The sequence below is a fragment of the Ahaetulla prasina genome, chromosome 3, assembly GCF_028640845.1.
Source record: "Ahaetulla prasina isolate Xishuangbanna chromosome 3, ASM2864084v1, whole genome shotgun sequence".
Classification (NCBI taxonomy): domain Eukaryota; kingdom Metazoa; phylum Chordata; class Lepidosauria; order Squamata; family Colubridae; genus Ahaetulla; species Ahaetulla prasina.
Window position 1 is genome coordinate 26,047,891 of NC_080541.1, and position 21,581 is coordinate 26,069,471.

The following is a 21,581-nucleotide window of genomic DNA, read 5'->3' on the forward strand; positions in this document are numbered from 1 at the left end:
AAATTCTGTACACATAATTTGGTCCACCAGACAAGCTTATCCTGCCCCAAACTCTTCCTCTTCCACCTCTCATTGACTGTAAGTGGCCCAACCTGACTGATTACAAATGCAGCTTTGTATTGAGCTTCCTGATCATATGTAAATTTGGCTCTTGAAATTCCACCACTGACATTATCAGGAATATCTAGATCAGAGGTCTTAAAACTTGGTAGCTTTAAGACTTGTGAACTTCAACTCCCAGAATTAGCATAGCTGGCTGGAGAATTCTGGGAGTTGAAGTCCACAAGTCTTAAAGCTGCCAAGTTTGGGGACCCCTGATCTAGATTAAAAGATGGGAAGGGTATCTCCAGCTCTAAATCAGGTCTATTTCAGCAGTTCTGATCTATTTGAAAGGCAGTGATTGATTGTTAATTGTTGCAAGGATAACCTGCTTTTCCTCTGAAAGTCAAGACAGCATATTGTCACTGTGCATAGAACAACCTTGTGAGATTTTTTAGGCTGCCTACCTAAAGTCATTCAGAAAATAAAATGCCTTGAACCTGAGTGTCCTAAGTCCCAGGCCAATAAGACAATCGGTATGCTATCTAAAAGGAACATTGCCAGAATGGATTAAGTGTACATTTCAACCAAGTTCTGGAAATGTTTTAATATCATCAAGCATCCAATGCCAACTTGGCATCAATGAGAAGTCTCGGAGCATTGGTTGCTATCCTGGAAAACCATCACATCTACTGGAATATAATTACCATGGGGAGAATGTCTGCCGGGGATCTTGTTATACTTTAATGAGAATGTCCTCAAAGAAAGCACTGCGCCCCTGCAGTGTCTTCTCTGGAGAATTACTTCATTGTACATTCAATACATCTAACAACCTGTGACAGGTACAGTTCTGTTTCCATATGGCCCACCAAGAAGTGGGGGGAGAGAGGACAAATGTCTTGCCTCCTCACATCACTCTACCAAGGCAAACATAAAAAAAAAGGAAAAAGAAAAAAATAAGAAAAATAAGAAGTCTTTGTAGGAAGACATTGCATGACCTTGTTGAAATAATAATGTACTGTCATGGCATATTTATCCTGTACCAAACAACCTAGTAGGGATGTTGAAGGATAAATATGGACACTGTTGCCATAAACATTGCAAATGTGTCACACAAAAGTGTTTCCCGCATCACTGATGGCAATCACTGTCATGGATCCTGCAGGTAAATGGATGATTAAATTCTTGGGAATTTTGCTCGTCATTGAATCAGACTATACAAACCATGAATCTTGTTGCTTAGAGCAAGAAATATCTTGCTTCAGAGCTGGGGGTGGCTTTTAATTCTTATCCAGGGCTGCCATTTCCCTAAAAAATGGATATTCAGGTTCCCACACCCACCCATCCACCCACCAAGTCTTTGTCTTGGCAGTAAAATTTATGTTATAAGAGGATTTGAATAGGAAGATGATTTTTTTTGAGGGGAGTTTTTTTTAAAAAAAATATGAATTCTATAAATTTTCTTTATGTCTACCCTAACTTCAAAGGCAACAACTGACAAATAAGTTACAGTGAGTTTGTTTGTGTTGTTGTTGTTCTGCCTTTAGCTATCCATGGAAGTAGGTTTTTTTGTAAAACATCTTCATATATCAGCAACTTATGCAACTAAGATGCAAGCCCTGTATAGTGTGCACCCTCTCTATATGGTGATACTTAATCTCCCATTTGTTGATTCTGATCCAAATTCCTCCACTGATGCTATTGAATATGTCACTTCTACATTCCATAAGTAGTAATTGTCCATGCCATAAATTTAAAATTTAAATTTATTATGAACTTTATTTATTTATTTTATTTTATTTATTTATTTGTCAAACATAACAATATATATGAGTATAAGCATGAAATAACCATATGAATTGGATACAGCCAAAGGAAATATTAGGACAGGGATGGTAGGCACACTGGTGCTCTTATGCACGCCCCTTACAGACCTCTTAGGAATGGGGTGAGGTCAATAGTAGATAGTCTTTGGTTAAAGCTTTGGGGATTTTGGGAAGAGACCACAGAGTCAGGTAGTGCGTTCCAGGCATTAACAATTCTGTTACTGAAGTCATATTTTCTACAATCAAGATTGGAACGGTTCATTTTAAGTTTAAATCTATTGTGTGCTCGTGTATTGTTGTGGTTGAAGCTGAAATAGTCTTCGACAGGAAGGACATTGTAATAGATGATTCTATGAGTTATACTCAGGTCATGCCGAAGGCGGCGGAGTTCTAAATTTTCTAAACCCAGGATTTCAAGTCTGGTGGCATAAGGTATTTTATTTTGATCAGAGGAAGCCAACAGCTTTGTGACTATTTATAATAACTCTGTATTTTTAAAACTTGTTTTCCTCTCTGGTTTACCATTCTAGCCTATGTATTAACCTCTGAGTCACAAGTTCTCCTCTCTTTATCAGCTGAACCAGGGGAGAGATTGAGTGTTTTTCTGTGAAGGACGTGGTCTGCCCCATATTGGGACAGGTTCTTGAACTTCTACAGTAAAAGCAGCTATCAAAAATGCAGAAATGTAATGCATGCTTGTTGCTCATCTTTTGAAACCGTATCAGTATGACTCATTAGGCTTTCGCGAGGTGAATATTTCACAAATAAGTAAACATCACATGCCAGCAGAGGATAGCTAAAAAGGATGAATGCTATTCTTCTTTCGGTCCAAGAATATCCGTATTCAAACACATTTTTTAAAAAAACAGCAGTGGGGAGTGCTTTCGTAAATTGATCTTCCCCCATTTAATGAATGATAGCCAGTCTATGTTTAGAAAAAATACCTTAATAGCTTTCAAACTTTCCATTTGCTTACTATTCAGGAAGCAGAGCTGTTTGTTTGGTTTGATTTTTTTGGGTGGAGGGGGCGGTGAGGAGGGGGATTTTATTGATTGTCTGATTGTAGCAGCAGTCCAGAAAGCATTTTTTTTTAACAAATCAGAGAGTTCAAATCAATTTTTGATGAAGACTCTGAGCTAGCTTGAAAGCAGCTCTAGATTACTATGTTCCCACGAAATCAGCAGTGACACAGATTTGAACTGTTTCATTTCCTTTTCTATTGAAGTGCAGTTGAAAGCACCACCAGACAAGTTTTCAGCCGGGAAATTGTGAACATCCTAGACCAACCTATATTGAAAAATGCTAGGGAATTCCTGGAAGCCTTGCATTCAAACAAATCAGCCACCAGCAGACACATAGAGAAATAAACCACATTTATACAACCATTCAAAAGAGACAAAAAAAAGCTAAGAAGAAAACAAAAAAACCAGAACACATTGTCTCCAGCAGCCAACACTCAGATAAGCAGAGATTAGCACCAGGCAAACAATCAAGCAGAAAACAATACCTTAATCAAGGAACTTCAAGGAACAAAATCACACTGACCCTCACTGTATATAAACAGGAAGAAAACACCATACTCCTTAGCACTAATGATAGTACTTAGTTGGGAAATAAAACATTTGCAAGCAAACAACCACACTCAGCCAACACCAAGCATTCCACTGCCAAACAAGTTTAATATTATGGCTCTATCTCCTTGTTCCTTGAGAGGAAATGCAGCTTTGTTTACCCCAAAGTCTTAGCTAGTGAGATTCAGCTCCTCTTAGGAAAAACTCTAACTTGACAGCCTTGCTGCCACCTCTAGTAAGCTGACAGAAAGGGAACAAGGGTGAAAGTATTGTATTTTTTTGCTAGTCTCAACCTTCCGTTCAGGATGGCATGAAGTGTATGCAAACCACAGGCTGCTAGTGTAGTGCTAGTGTGTTCCACTTTCTTGTGTGTAGAATGTAGTTTTGTTGTAGGGCTTGGAGTAAGATAGAAATTTTTCTTTCTCAGTATTTCAAGTTGGGTTTGCGAAATCATAGAGTAGATAAGTACCGTATGTTAAAAGTAATCATTCTGCCCTGTGTTCACTTGTAGTATTCAGTAAAGCATCTATGATTCATGATATCCATCTGCCAAAATATTTGAAGTCTGCAAGTAAAGGAGAACTTATGTTGTAGGTTGTTTCATTGGCTGACAGCTCATATAGCCAGGAAGTTCCTTCTGAACCTATTTCCTTGTACATTCAATCCATTGGTTCTGGTCCTTTCCTCTAAAGCAACTCAAATAAATCTGTTTCCTCTTTTATGTGACAATCTTTCAGCTATTTGAAGACTGCTATGATATTGTCTTCAGTTCTGTTTTATTCAGGTTAAAAATAATTAACTGGTTCAATGGCCCTTGGTTTCCAGACTGCCCACCAACTTGATAACCCTCCTTTTGTTTCCATTTCTCACTGACTTTTTTAATTGCGATGCCATTAATTAATCTATTTTTTTTAAATAAGGCCATCCACCTTAAAGCAAAACTCTGAGAGACCCACAGTAACAATAAAATTATAAACCCCATTAAAAACATAAAACAAAACATTGGTGCTTTAGTTACCCCCAAGGGGTTCTCCAACAGCCAATCCCAAACATTCCAACCGGGGTGAAATCCAGCAGGTTCTGGAGAACCGGTAACGGACATTTTGAGTAGTTTGGAGAACGGGCAAATATCACCTCTGGTGGGCCCCAGAGTGGGATGGGAATGGGGATTTTGCAGTATCTTTTCACTGCCATACCCACCAAGCCACGCCCACCAAGCCACACCACACCCACCAAGCCATGCCCACAGAACCGGTAGTAAAAAAAAAACTGAATTTCACCACTGATATCAACTGTGTCCTGGTGCTTGGCAGAAAGGCCTTAATGATCTTACAGAGAGCTAAAAGGGTTGGACCTATCAGATCATTGGGGGAATGGTATTCAACAAGGTAGAAGCTGCACAAAAATAGACTGTTTCTGAGGTCTCAATAAGCAACATTTCAGAGAAAGGAACTAAAGCATGCCTGCTTTATCTGAGCCGTGGTTCTGAGAGATATTCCCAGGAGAGGCAGTTTTACAAATAATGGGGTTGTTTAAAGATGAAAAACAGCACCTTGAACTACACCTAGAAAGAAACATGATGTGAAGGCAGCTCATAAAGCAGAGTTCTGACATGGGTGAATCTAGAAGCATCAACACTGCTTGCACTGCTGCATACTGGATCAGTTAGGTGACCATAAAAAATAATCCGATTAAGTGGGAAATGATCAAAGAGGGAGTGCTCTGTCCTTACTACATGTTAGTTTGTGTGCAGATCAACATACAGCTAACCCACCTATTGTCCAATAAAACAGACCATGTGCGTAGATCTGAATGCTTTACTGAAAGAACAGGATATGGTGAAATTGGGGAAAATAGGGATACATACAATGAGAACCAAATACAAGGTAGGTAGTATTGAGTTACTGCTGAACATAACAATTAATAAATACAAGTAATTTAAATCTCACCAGTGATGCTCCATATGTGGCTTGTGGGTTTGTCCTTGGATGACCATGTGCCACAGATTAAGATGGATTCTTCTTTCTGCTTCTGACTTTTCAAAATGCTGGGGAGGGCTGGGGAGGGCAAAAATGCCCCTGTTTTTGTGAAAAACAGGCCCGTTTTTGCCCTCCCAAACACTCTGCATGGCCCATTTTTGCGAAAAACAAACACACAGAAGTTTTGGGAGGCCTGCAGAGTGCTCCTGGGGGCTGGGGAGGGCAAAAACTTTTCTTCTTTGCTTACCCCTTTATAATCTTGGTGTGTCTTATACACCAGTGTGTCTTATAGTTCGAAAAATATGCTAATCAACATATTAATGAATACGCACATGGTGTTATCGAATGAACTCAACCAGAGCTTTCATGTAGGAAAAGCAAGAAACTGACATTTTACCTCCATCGTGAACTGATTTTTCAGGTAATTACTTTCAGCTATAACATCTTTGGTACGGAATAGTAAAATTAACATTATCCCTATCAAGCTCAAAGCATCTGAAGCATTCATTTAGTTGCAGTTGTTGTTGTGGTTGTTAGTTGTGAAGTCATGTCCATCGCTACCCCATGGATAACGTTCCTCCAGGCCTTCCTGTCCTCTACCATCCTCCATTTAAGCTCACGCTGACTGCTTCAGTGACTCCATCCAGCCCCTTCATTCTCTGTCGTCCCCTTCTTCTTTTGCCCTCAATTCTTCCCAGCATTAGGCTCTTCTCCAGTGAGTCTGTACTGTAGTTGCAGTATAGGAGATTTATTCAAGCCTACGCACAAGAATCTAGTCAACGAAAGATTTGTATTAAATTGGTGCCAGGTAAGGGTCAATGGAATTCAGGAGGGATTGGACTTGGGTCGTTTGAGGCAACGTAAGGATTCTAAGTGATGACACATTTTTCCTACAATACCATTTGTTTTCAATTTGTTTCCCTAAATTTCTTACTCAAAAAAAAATATGCTTCTGACTTTCTGCTTCATTCTCGGGATGCATAAATTTGATGCCTATTGTTTCTCACCTGACTCGTAGCTCTCTGCCGTGTAATCTGATCTGACAAAGCTTCATAAGAACAGGTCAAATACATAAACAGAGGCAGAGCAAAATATGCAGATCATGACACAAAAATGAGATTTAGGTATTTGCATCGAACATCAGAATCAAGGACATAATAGCTGGATTTGCATAATTACATAATTGAACATGTGCCAATTTGCAGAAAGTGTAATTGTGGTCTGCTGGGATAGCCATGTTCTTCATCTCATCTCTTGGAATTTAACTGAAATCTGGGAAGTCAGGAAGACCATTGTGGAGAAAGAACTGAAGTACAGCAAATCGACAAATTCAAGAATAAACACTGATTTACAACATTTCACCTAGTTCATCAGAATTTTACCACATAATGCTTGGATATTCTTTTTTTTAAATTCATTTTTACCATGAAATGTAAGTAGAATATGTATTTATCTATTTATTTTATTTATTTATTTTGTCAAGCATGTTTTAGATAACAGATATAAGTATAAAGATGATAATGAATACATGAAATGGATACAAATAAAAGGGAACATTACGACAGGGATGGTAGGAACGCTGGTGCTCTTATGCATGCCCCTTACAGACCTCTTAGGAACAGGGTGAGGTCAACAGTAGACAGACTAAGTTTAAAGTTTTTGGGGTTTGGGGAAGAAACCACAGAGTTGGGTAATGCATTCCAGACATTGACCACTCATTTGCTGAAGTCATATTTTTTGCAATTGAGTTTGGAGCGGTTTACCTTGAGTTTGTATTTATTGTGTGCTCATGTATTGTTGTGGTTGAATCTGAAGTAGTCATTGACAGATAAGACATTGTAGCAGATAATTTTATGTACTACGCTTAGGTCAGACCAAAGGCGGCATAGTTCTAAGTTGTCTAAGTCCAATATTTCAAGCCTGGTGGCATAAGGTATTCTATTGTGAGCAGAGGAGTGGAGGATTCTTCTCATGAAATATCTCTGAACTCTCTCAATTGTGTTAATGTCCGATATGCAGTGCGGGTTCCAGACAGATGAGCTCTTAAATATTAATTATATTAAATCTTAATATATTCTATATAATATTTTATTAAAAAATATTAATGCTATTTAAGAAGAAGTAAATTTTGGCACTACAATAAACAATATTCATTGTACAGAGTTACAGTGAAACTTATAACAAGATCATGTATATGCAGTATAGTGAATATATATATAGCAAAATGATCTAACCTATATTATAATACAGGTTTAACAGCAAAAACAGAATTAGGTGTCATCCCGGAAGAAGTGCCTCTGTCCTGTATGAATGGGGATGGAAAGATTCCCCTTGTTGTGATTGTGGTGTAAACTATTATTAAACATATTGTGCAAGATTGCCCATGATTTGCATTCTCCTTAAAAGATCTGCATGAAGCAACACCAGAGGCTATTGCCTGGATAACTGAATTGGACATCCATTTACGAGGCCACTCACTGCCATACCTCCATAGAAGTTTTACTTATAATTACATGAACTGTTTATCTATGTTTATTTCTCTTCTGTCATGTTCTCATCATACACTAAACAATAATAACAGTCAAGATGAAAAATTGTGAAGCAGCTAGTTTGATTAGAAATTTGGCACTGGATTGTATCCAATGTAGAATTAAAGGTCTTTAAGCATATTGATCCATGAGGTTAAATCATGTTTTATTCTATGATGGACTCTGGCCAAAGATATTGTTCCATCATTCTTTCCCGGAAATATTGATTGCCTATAAGAATCTGCAAGCTGCTGGGAAGTGACACTAAACTTTTTCTGGCTTAAATTTTCCTGATGGGAAAGAGGGTGAAAGAAGGGTAGGGTATATATTTTTTAATTCATTTCAATTCATTGCTCATATCTCCAGCTCTTTCAATGAAAACCATTTCATAACTATCCCAAGAGTACAAATGACTTGTGTATTTACTGATGCCATGGCACTTTTAAATCAATATGGTGGTGAATCTTCTGTATATAGATGTTACAGAAAGGTCAGAAAAAGAAACTATCTGCATACTATCTTTTAAAGATAGCCTAGAAATAATAGAGTTAGATCAAAATTCTGACAAGTTCAATATATTATATACTAAGAAGGGAAAAAATCCACCATATAAATGCCTGCACACGTATATGCATCGTCATTGTATTCCACTTAGGAATAAGCAATGCCATTCAAAGCAGAGTAAGAAGTAGTAAGCAAAGTAAATTAATAGCATAAGCTAAAAGGAAGTGTTACTAGATGCAATTTGGGCCAGAACCTTGACATTACATGTCTTTATACCTTGCTCTCCTTGATCCCATCATAGAGTCCATCATATGCATGCACCTAATCATACTCTGACTTTTGTTCTTTAAACTTCTCACTTCTGACTTTCTGAATATCACATCAACAACTCTACAAAGTTCTACATTTAGGCAGCAAAACCAAATGCACAGTAAAGAACAGGTGATACCTGGGTCAATACTAATAACTGTGAGAAGGATCTTGGAGTCTTAGTGGACAACAACTTAAATATGAGCCAGCAGTATGCTTCAGCTGCCAAAAAAGCCAACCCAGTCCTAGGCTGAATTAACAGAAGGATAGAATCAAGATCACAAAAAATGTTAGTACCACTTTATAATGTCTTGATAAGACCTTGCTTGGAATATTACATCCAATTCTGCTCACAACAGTATAAAAAAGCTGTTGAGACTCTGGAAAGAGTGTAGAGAACAACAACAAAAATGATTTGGGTATTGGAGGTTAAAACATATGAAGAAGTTTGCAGGAACTGAGTATGTCTAGTTTAATGAAAAGAAGGACTAAGAGTGACATGGTAGCAGTGTTGAAATAAGGTACTGCTACAAAGAAGAGGATGTCAACTTATTTTTCAAAGCACCTAAAGGCTTAACATGAAGCAATGGATGGAAGCTAAACAAGGAGAGAATCAGTCTAAAAATAAGGAGGAATTTCCTGAGTTAGAACAATTAATTGCATTCAGAAGTTGTGGGTGCTCCATCACTGGAGGTTTTTATAAAGAGATTGAACAACCATTTTTCTGAAATTATATAAGATCTCCTGTTGAGCAGGGGATTGCTCTAGAAGATCTTTAAAGGTCCCTTCCACCTCTATTCTGTTATTCTGTTGTGCTTTGTCCCTCTTGTATCCATTCTAGGAGAAATCTGCTAAACATCATCTTCAGAACATTTAACAAACTAATTCCCCCTAACTTTCAAGGAATCCATGTGAAATGGACCTTGTGGTTTGCTTTATTGCTTTATTGCTTTTATTTGATTATATCTCATGAGAACTCACAGTAAGAAGCATGAAGAACCCTGCAAAAACCAGGGCAAAAGTTCTGTCCATGGATGCTAAACAATAGCAATACATCTGGACACACACAGAGGTATTCTACTTGCTAAAGTGTTTTTCATTGTTACAGTTCAGAAATGCCTCCCCTTTACTAGTATGCCTTGGAAATTAGATTGTTGGATGGAAAAGCTGGGATTGTACACACATGGCAAGAAATCATCTAAGAATCTAAAAAGAAGCCTTTATTCATTTGTATATGAAATCTCTGAACCTTGAATTTTTTGAACATTATGAGATAGTAATTTATAATTTAAGTAGATTAAGATACATCTCTATATGTGTGAATCTCTCTCACTTTCTCCCCCTTTCTGTATTTAAATGGAACAATTAATTTTACAGTTAACGTTATGAAAGGGATTGGATGAACATCTTCGTGCTGATTATTCATTCTGCCACAGTTCTAAAAATTTCCACTTTTCTTGCTATACTGGAAATTAAGTCAGGTAACAAGAGAAGAAACAGAATACGTAAAGATATTTCACTGCATACTCAAACCCTTAAATACTTGCCATTTGCCTCAATTCTCAATCATACGTCTTCATGTTCCAAGCAATCTTTTTGGTTGAACTGGTTACTTTTCCAATCTATTGCAGTTATTCTGACAGCTAAAATTATTAATAAAGACTGCAAGGTTTTACTGAGCCATCTGCAAAACTATTTAAATCTCCCTTCCAGCAAAAAATGGCACAAGCAGATGTGCTTTAAATTGTTTAGTTCTAACATAACAATATTAAAATTTAGACTTTTGCCGACAAAATGTAGTGGAAACTGCTGATCTCAACTTAGCACTGGTACAAACTAAACAGACTAAGGAAAACTTTGCTACCTCATTGTTTATTTCATGTTTAAGTGATGAGCTACTTGACCGTAACTCACTACAAGAATGCTAACAATAACATATGAAGAGCCTTCCAGAAATTGTATAAAGTATCTGTTGGAAGGTAGGACATAAACATTTTTTTTAATTTGTATTTATATCCCGCCCTCCTCCCAAGACTCAGGGCAGCTTACATTGTGTTAAGCAATAGTTTTCATCCATTTGTATATTGTATACAAAGTCAACTTTTATTGCCCCCAACAATCTGGGTCCTCATTTTACCTACCTTATAAAGGATGGAAGGCTGAGTCAACCTTGGGCCTGGTGGGACTTTAACTTGCAGTAATTGCAAGCAGCTGTGTTAATAACAGACTGACTTAGTCTGTTGAGCCACCAGAGGCCCTTTCTGAAGATACCTGGCCAATATAAAAAGGGTTTTACTATTACAGTGAAAACAAAATAAGTGATCATTGTTTCAATTTTCATAGTACAGTATGTTTAGTCTATAAATATACACATGTGAGTTCTGGTGTGTAACTGCCCAACTCAACCAAGCTTACAATTCTAAAATTATAGAACAGTGAAAACAACTAAAATCAATAGAACGGTCAGAACATCCACAAATGCACACGCAATTAGAATATTTTTGAAGCCTGGTAAATATCCCTTGGATTGAAATGGGATTTGCAACTTCCATTCCCATTCCCATTTGTACAGATGTTATTAAAAGATGTACAATATCTGAAATCATTAGACCCTGAAATGGCATTTGAGGTATTCCAAGCATGAAACAAAGCATGTGTTCCACACTTCAAAACTTTGCTGAATCTGTTATTTTGTTCTAACTTGAAAACCAATTAATCTTGTTTCGCAGTCATGATATTTGGGATCTTCTAGGTTTTCTTAGTCTTGCAACTGGACATTTGTGGTAAAGCTTGTGGTGATGATGATGCCGTATTGAGTGGAGTGGGATATATGATCATATTGAAGCCATATTTGGCTTTGCAAAGAACCATTCTGGGTCCAGAGTTTGCCTCTGCTGGAAAGGAGGAAGAGACCACATTAGTTGGACTATGCTTTTCTGAAGTGATGCTGGTCATTGGAGAATATATCTGGTTGATTTCCCATGAAGCAATCCAGATATTTCCTTCTATGTTAATAGAGTTTTATTTTATTTTCATTGTGATTAACCTTTTGTTGTTGTTAGTTGCGAAGTCGTGTCTGACCCATCGTGACCTCATGGACAACATTCCTCTAGGCCTTCCTATCCTCTACCATCCTCTAGAGTACATTTAAGCTCACGCCTACTGCTTCAGCGACTCCATCCAGCCACCTCATTCTCTGTCATCCCCTTTTTCTTTTGCCCTCAAACTTTCCCAGCATTAGGCTCTTCTCCAGTGAGTCTTTCCTTCTCATTAGATGGCCAAAATATTTCAGTTTCATTTTCAGGATCTGGACTTCTAAAGAGCAGTCAGGGTTGATCTCCTCTAGGACTGACTTGCAGTCCAAGGGATTTTTAGTCTTAGTTTAAATCTCCTACTTAGGATTGCCGTCCTGAAGTAAATCTTGTTTCTTATTTGAACAAAGCATAATCTTCCAATTCAATGTTGTTTTGGGATCTTCTAGGGTTTTTTTAGTGTTGCAACTGGACATTTGTGGTAAGGTTTGTGATGTCATTGTTAATGTTGATGATACGATGATGATGATGATTTTTAACCTAGCCAATACAGTTTAAAAAATGATCTTCTCCTCCTTTTGCATTCTTTTAATCGTTTCCTTCCCACTGGATTAGAGCCAGGCTGTCAGGGTTCCAAGTAACACCCCCAACGAAAGAAGAACTATTGGAGATCACTGAACAATGCATGGAACTGGGCATACAAGTAGTCTGATTGCAGCTAAATTCTGCATAAAACTTAGTTGAAGACAACCAAGAAAATATTCAAACTATTGGCAACATGGATTTCATTAAAAAAAATCTCTAAATATTGTCAGTACTTGGATAGGAAGAAATTCCAGGAATGTAGGGTAGATTGGAAAGCCAAATGAAAAAGAACAAAACACCAACTAATCTTAACATGCCCATGAAATCATCATCTGTTGAGCTCAAATGAATCTTTATCTTTTTAACCACAACTATTTTTTCCTTATTTTTTTTCCTGATCTATCCATCTATTTCCTCTCATCATTCATCTCCCTTTTCCCTGTCTTTTTGCATTAATTAACCTGTTGTTCTCTGGCTAACTATTTTCTTTGATCCCATCATATCTGATTCCTGGTTGTTATTTTAACAGCCATTCTCCAATATTTGTTATTTTTTTGTTTCCATATTCTGGGAGTGTGGGTGATAATTGTAGAGAGGAAGAGTCTCCAATGTTTACCCAATTTTCAAAAATAAGTCTGACCTATAAATTCTCAGAGAGTGCTGCTTATGTCTTGACTTTTATTCCATTAGTGTAACAAACTTTGACATCACTAAAAACATGGATACTTTATTGGCTGCCAGATGCCATGGTATTCATTTCTTTACCACTTTTGAACGATGATCCTTTGTTTTTGCCATTATGTTATTTGCCCATATCTAGGAAAAAGAAATGAGACTGTTGGATGTTTTAAAAAAACTATTATGGACATGCGTACCCTTACTAGATTTTTAGAGAATTTAACAAAAGAAATTAAATAGGCTTGGGATAATTTAATCCTTCTACCTTTTGTCTACTCCTATAGTGAAATATCTTTTCAAAACAGGTGGAAAATAATTTTAAAATAAAAAAAAATCAATAAGCAAGAAGTTCAGACTGTAAAATAAACAAAACCATTTGATAAAGCTGACCAGCTTTAAATTCAATTCAGTTCCTTTGCAGAAGACACATTTATCTCTTATTTGTCATTCCTTTCCTTAGGAATCTCAGAAAACTGCCTTATCCTAATTCAGACCATCAATCCATTTAATTCAGGATCTAAAGAATCAACTAGGCCTCGCTCTCCAGGGTTTTGATTAGGAGTCTAACCGTTTAAGATGTCAAGGAATAATTTGATAACTTGAGTGTACCAAAAAGATAGAATCGGGGCTGGCAGTAGCAAATGGGTTTTCATGCCAGGGTACTAGCCCAGAGCAGGTGCTGTCAAGAGACTTGTCCTGCAGCTCCATTTTAAAAAGCTTTACAAACTTCAAAGGGGAAGTAGGCTTTAACTGCAAATTTCAGTGGTCAGAATAGATAAAGTACCCAGCATGTCACTATATCTCTACAGTAACATATTACTTCAAGGGAGACACCTTCTTAATAAACAAAGGATTACAAAATTAATATGTTTTATCCATCCAGAATCCTAGATGGCTCTTAAAAAGGAATACTGAGAATACCAAGACAACTGTATATGGATTTAAGAGTCTTAAATGAGTCTCATGCTCATTAGTTCGAGCTAGTCTGAGAAACAAAAATAAGAATATAAAATAAACGTTTCACCAGCATACATTCAAAAGGATAGATGATGACCTAGACAGCAATAACAGAATTGCAACATGCATACAGGTAATCCTCGACGTATGACATACCACAATTGAACCCAAAATTTATGTTATTAAGTGAGAAGTTTGCCCCATTTTATGACCTTTCTTGCCACATTTGTTAAATGAGTCACTGAAATTGTTAAATTAGTAATACGGTTGTTTGGTGAATCTGGCTTCCCCATTGTCTTTGCTTGTCAGAAGGTTGGAAAAGGTGATCACGTGACCCAGGATACTGCAACCATCATAAATATGAGCCAATTGTAAAGCATCCAAATGTGAAAGTCTGTAGAGATTCTCAGTCATCCACATCATGGTTGTCCCAAAGATGCTTTTTTTCAGATGGCAATTGGACTTCCTTGTTTTTTTGTTTGGAAGACATTTCAGTTCTCATCCAAGAAGCTTCTTCAGCTCTGACAGGACAGTGGGGAATGGAAGGATTTATATTCCTTGCAGACAGCTGGTCATTTGTGTCCTTTTAGACGGTCATAGGAGTAAGAATGGATTTCCAGAGGAAAAATTGCAGACTATGGGAACCATTACCACTACTTAGGTGACCCTCTAAAAGGACACCTAAGTAGTGCTAATGGTTCCCATAGTCTGCAATTTTTCCTCTGGAAATCCATTCTTACTCCTATGACCGTCTAATGCAAATGACCAGCTATCTGCAAGGGATATAAATTCTTCCGTTCCCCAATATCCTGTCAGAGCTGAAGAATCTTCCTGGATGAGAAGTAAAACATCTTCAAAAGAAAAAACAAGGAAGTCCCGTTGCCTCCTGAAAACAGCACTTTCGGGATATCCAAATGTGAATGACCATGGGGATGCTGCCACAGTCAAGTGTGAAAAATGGTCATAAGTCACTTTTTCCGAGCCATTATAAATTTGAAGGGTCACTGAATGAATTGTTGTAAATTGAGGACTACCTGTACTTGAAAATGTAGCTTATTGTGGTTGTCTGAGTAATCCCGATGGTGATTTAAAAAGGGAATGATGAAAGAATTTAGTCCTACCTAATGCCTCTCCTATCTGTTGTTGGCGACGCTGAGATGTCTCTTTGATATTACAGAGATGGGAGAAATCGCAAGCTTTCCAAGCATCTTCTCTCGCTTTTACTACTAAGAGTCTTGCTTCTTTAGGAGGAAACTTCAGCACACCTATAATTCTTCACATGCAGCAAAAGCATAATAATTACCAGAATCTTGCTTAGATACGTATAGCTTTACAGACATATGCAAAACTTAAAACAGCTTAGGTCACAGTTGAAGATTATTCATTGTATGCTTTGCAGGAAAAAAAAATCAGTTGAAATGCTGATTATATCCTCCAATTTATCTATTATTATCAATTTATATTTAATAACCATTGCTGCTGTTAGAAAAGGGTCAGTGGTGGGTTTCAAATTTTTTTATTACCAGTTTTGTGGGTGTGGCGTGGCTTGGTGGGTGTGGCTTGGTGGCCATTTTACAGGAGCCTGTAAAATCTCCATTCCCTCCCCAATCCAGGGGAAGGTTACTGCAAAATCCCCATTTCCTCCCAATCAGCTGGGACTCGGGAGGCAGAGAATAGCTGGGGGCGGGGCCAGTCAGAATTTTTACTACTGGTTCTCGAAACTACTCCAAATTCCACTACTGGTTCTCCAGAACTGGTCAGAACCTGCTGAAACCCAACTCTGGAAAGGGTAGAATTTTACTTGCAATGCCATTTTACCAAATCTGCACTTTTCTTTAGAAATGCAGTTATTTTTTGATTCTGACTGGCTCAAGGTTGATTGAGCCTTCCATTCTTCTGAGGTCAGTAAAATGGGGACTCAGATTGTTGGGGGAAATATGTTGACTGTACAAACTGCTTAGACAGGGCTGTAAAGCATTGTGAAGTGGTATATAAATCTAAGTGCTATTGCTATTGCGATTTTCAAATTGCCACTTCTTAATATTTTGTGAGGGATGCCGTGGCTCAGTGGCTAAGACACTGAGCTTGTCAATTAAAAGGTCAGCAGTTCAGCTGTTCGAATCCCTAGTTTCTGCTACTTGTCCCAACTTCTGCCAACCTAGCAGCTCGAAAGCACATAAAAAATGCAAATAGAAAAAATAGGGACCATGTTTGATGGGAAGGTAACAGTGTTCTGTGCACCTTTGACATTTAGTCATGCCGGCCACATGACCATGGAGATGTCTTCGGACAGCGCTGGCTCTTCGGCTTTGAAATGGAGATAAGCACCACACCACTAGAGTCAGGAATGACTAGCACATATGTGTGAGGGGAACTTTACCTTTAATATTTTGTGATGGAGTTCTTCCACCCATTCCCAGAATATTGGGAATTACAAGAGTGGCATATAATAGGAAAAATGGCATGTATTATAGTATATATTAAGGTATAAATATTAAAAGGTATATATTAAGGAAAACTGTATATAAAATTAATTCAGCTACCAAAGGTTTAAGATTTTTGTGCAGATTCCTAAAAATACAAACTAGGGCAGACATGAGACAAATGCAAGAAATAAAGCTTTCTGCAGCACACAATATTTCTTAATATTTTTAAGAGGTTTCTTAAGAGGTCCCTAAGGGGGCATGCATAAGTGCACCAACATGCCTACTGTCCCTGCCCTATTGTCCCCATTTATATGGAATCATTTTATGTGTTTGTGGCTATGTTTTGCCTATTTATATCCATTTATTTGTGCCATTTTTTTCATGTGTCCATGTCTATGTCTATACTGATACTTTTTTCCTTGTACTTTTTAACAATTAATTAATTAATTAATTATTCTCCAGAATATTAATTAAATATTCTCCAGAAAAATGTTATATATTCCAGGCATGATTTTGTAAGAATATTAAGGAGACAGATTCAATAATTGGAAATATCTGCCTGAATATTGAGAAAAAAATGGGGGAAAATAATATTATAACAGTCACTTGCTTTTTTTACTTATAGCAGGCAAGAAAACATGGCAGCAGCATCAAGAAGGATAGCACTTATCAGCACCCCGGGAGGAAAAAATATATAAGCCAACATTGGCATGCCATGATCCTTTCCATTATTGTGGCTAATGGGAATATTGGCAAATGGGATTATTGGCTGACAAAATCAGAAATGAAGAGGTGATAAGCCACCTGAGAAAGTCAAGGGAAATCATCAAAACCATAAAAAAGCAAAAGTTAGAATATTGTGGACATGCGATACAACACCCAGAAAGATACGGCATACTTTACTTAATCCACCAAGGAAAGATTGAAGGCAAATGAGGTCCAGGCAGAAGAAGAACATCATGGCTTCAAAACCTAGGTTCCTGGTTTGGACAAAACTCAACTGCTATTTTTCATGCATCTGTTGATAAAATTGGGATCGCCAATATGATGTCCAATGTCCGATGATGGATATGGCACAAGAAGAAGATTATTGGCTAAAGGGAATAATTTTGCTGCCTTTTGAAGTTCTATGTGTTCCTTAAAATCTCCAATGACTCACCAGAGGTTTAGCATGTCACCTGAACCTAGAAATCTATTCTAGCTAGTCATAACTGAATTTGAAACCATGTTTAAGTAATGACATTTACCCTATGCTAATTAGACTCAGCAGCATATATGTGATTGGTGGAGTAATTGTCATCTAATCCCTAAATTTAAGTTAAATAATGAAGAAGGAGCATAAATGGAGTTGGGAGGTGATGGTATATGTGATTTCCTGATGGCTACCAAAGAACACCAATTCCTCATCTGGGCTCTAACATAATTAAATTGCAGAAGCAAATAACAAGTATCACAACAACCTTGTGATAATACATTGGAGTGTCTGGACTGGTTCACAAAATTTCTGCAGTAGAAGAGCTCATTCACTCTGCTTTTTGATGCCTTAAAGGCAAACAGTGAACTGTGGATTTTGCTGCTATGTTCAGATAGCCTATAAATATTTAATTTTGTCTATGGCATGATGGCCATGTTAGGTTTTTGTGAGTATGATAGATACCATGCAGAGGGTATTTACTCAGAATGCCATCAAAGCAAAAGAAAAGTCAATTATAATCTATGCGCTGTTCAGCTAATGAAAACTTATCTCTCTGATTCCCACAAGATGGCAGGAATGCAAGCAATTAAATCAGACAGAGAATTAAATTTGGACAAGAGGATGCTGTATAAAAGACATTCTTGTGAACACATATGTCTAAAAACTAATGAAAAGTGTACTTCGCTTTTGTAGATTGTGAACTCAATTAATTTACTGAATCTAAATGTATCTAAATTTCAAAGCAGGATTATTTCAGAGGGTCACAAAATTCACAGCCTTGGGAGAAGCAGACATATTTTGCATGTTTGTTTGCTTCCCTCCTTAAAAAAGTGGGAAGCACAGGGGAATATGCAAGTGCATTTTGCTTATCAAGTTTGATAGGAATGGCAGATTTTTTTCATTTTTCAGCTCTGATATAATTCATTGTTTCTAATTCACTATGACATCTGACAAGAGCAGATTTGAAATGGAAATTCACAGCCCCTACCATGCATATCATTTTACAGTTGGTTCAAATGGTTTCCTGTTTGATGTGTAAAACTATAGCTGGATTTTGTTCCAATTTCCAGCGCTTGAACAAATTCAGGATGTTTGTTAGTCTTGACAACTGGGGTGAGAAAAACAAAAACAAAACAACTCATTGCTATTATACTTTAGAACATAGCAATTGCTTTCCTGGACCACAAGATGATCCATGTAGTCTAATATTCTGTTCCAGTCTAAGCTAGCCAGATGCCTTTAGAGTTTCATAAATAGAGCAACAAGGTCTGCCTTGTTGTTTAACTTTGCCATCTGCTACCCAATAATATACTATCTCTGAATACAGAGTTGCTATACAGTTACCATAGTAAGCAGCTGCTGTATTCATTAATTCTAGTTTATATATCCTCAGTGAATGTTGGAAATACCTTTTTGTAAAGATATTTGATTTATGGCATGGAATTCATTCTAATGATAATTTGTTTGAAGGTAATTCCTATAGGATATTATCAGAGGTATAGATAACTAATAATTAGGGTTGGGAAAATCTGATCTGATCTTTTTAAATATCTGCCTTTTTTTCCCTTCTTGTTCCATTTTCATCACTTTGCAAGTTTCAAAAATGTACTGTTCTGACTTAGCCTTCCTTAGAAATTAAACAGCACAAACTTAGTCCTGACAAACCTCTTAAATTCATACAGCTGTAAATTACTTTCATTTACAGTCCGCAAGGCTTGATAAACAGTCTTTCAGAGGAAGGTTATCAACACCCATCTATCTCATATGGAACGCTGCAAAAGAGCTAATTTCCAGATACAGGGCAAGGCCAAACATGGCACAGAGTCACAAACAGAATTTTCAAATCTTGAATCGGCCAGATGAACTAATTGCTTCCTGCAAAAGCTCACGTCCCATTCCCTTCTCTTTTATGTTTTATGGGAGGGGCCAATCATCTCCAAGCCTTACTCCCAAGCTGATCCTGTTTCCTTAATTATTCCTGTCTCCTGGCAGCTCTGCACATGCGCACACTGGGAACAGGCTCCCGCTGTTCTTCTGCCTTGCTAATGTCAGACTCCGGAGACTCCAGAGGCAGCAAAGAACTACCAGATAGCCTTGGCCCCCACTCTGTCTCCAACTCAGAACCATTGTCTGAGTCTTCCCCAGACTCCAGGACTGGCCCACGTTCCTCCCCAACCTCCTCATTGTCCAAACCTGCTGCCAGCTCTGCTAGTTTCTAGCGGGCCACAACATATATACCACTTCATTTATATTTTTAGTTCCTTCAGATACGCATAGAGGTACACAATTTAATTCTGCAATTCAGTTCTCAGAGCAATGTGATTATTATAAGGTTGTGTATGTTTTCACTGACATATTCATTGTTGTCAAGAATTTAATTATCTATGGAGATTCTGAGTCATTCAGATCAAGGTTGTCCTGCTGTTGCTTTTTCAAAAGGTAACTGGATTTTGTTTTTTCCTTGAAGATGTTTCACTTCTCATTCAATAAATCTTCTTTAATTCTAAAGAGCTGGAAAAGCTTCTTGGATGAGAAGACAAACATCTTCAAGGAAAAACAAAGTCCAGTTGCCTTTAGGACAATTTCACCTAATGTATGTCTTTTTATATATATGAAACTTTCGAGAAGAAAACTGAGTTACAAATTGATTTGAAAATGCAAACTCCTATTAAAATATAGGCAGAATCCATTTTCTCTTTCCTATTTTTCTGTCTTTTGCCCTCATTTCAGCATTATTTAATACATGTGGAGCTGAATTTAGCCCCTGTGAATTTTGAATGATTGCTGAAATTATGGCATTAAGTAAATTTATAATGGCACAATATAAATTGACCTGATTTGCTTAACCATACCAATTTTCCTTGGCTGCAATTATATATAGCAAAAGGCACAAGATGAGGGCAAAAGAAATGTAAACAGTGACTAGTCATGATGACTGTATTACTTACAAAAACTGAGAACACATTTTCAAATTCTAATTCAAGAAGAAGGCTATGGTATTGTGCCTGGATTGTGGGTTTTACACAAAATCAATATGAATGTTGCTGCCGGATCTTGGAACACATGAAAAAGAAGAGCACATCATAATCAGGGCAGCAAAAAAATAAAAATAAACAGGAGCCAAAATATAACTGCGCATGCTCCAAGATGGCACAGTGAAAATTCCGACTGAACGGGATGGCGGCCTTTCCTAGGGGGCTGGGACCAAGAGGGGTTTGTTTTCTGACCTTCTGGTCCCAGACCCTGCCAGGGGAACATCTTACCCAGCGTTCGTGGTAAGGCTGGCTGAGCTGGTGGTCCGGGACGAGCGGCAGGCCCAGCGTTGCCTTCGGTCTTCTGCTGGGGCGGCGGCCGTGGCAGCTGCGGCATGACTTCTGGTTTCCGCTGGCAGCGGCCGCGGTGGTGGCGGCCTCCCCCAGGGGCTGAAGGTTTTCTTTCATCGACGCTGGAGTGGCTGGAGAGGCAGAGGGTCGGACAAGGCATCTGGAGGGTCCAGCCTTTGAAGAGGGAGTTGGAGGTCGAGGCTGGCCCTCTTTTCGGGCCCTCTGCAGTTCGGGCCAGGATGGCCCAGGACGGTGGCGGCGGCAGCAGTGGCGGCATGGAGTTCCGGTCGTCATCGGCGCAGCGGCTTTTCCTCCTGATGGGTCTATCCTGGATGGTCGAGGCCCTCACCAAGGCTATGAAGAGCCAGAGGAGGTTGGAGGATACAACTTGAGGGTGGAACCTGCCGAAGAGTGAGCTCGAGGCAGGTTCGGACCCTCTTCCTGGCCTCCGCCTTCGGGGGGTGTCGGCGTCGGTGTCGGCGTTGGTGTCGGCGGCGTTGGCGATAGACTTTTGCTGGCGGCGAGGGCAGCAACGTTGGCCTTTCCGTGGCTGGATTTAGGCCAGGACCCTGACCTCTGGTTTCTTTGGCACCTAGTGTTGGGTCTCTGGCCCATATTGGCTTTTAATA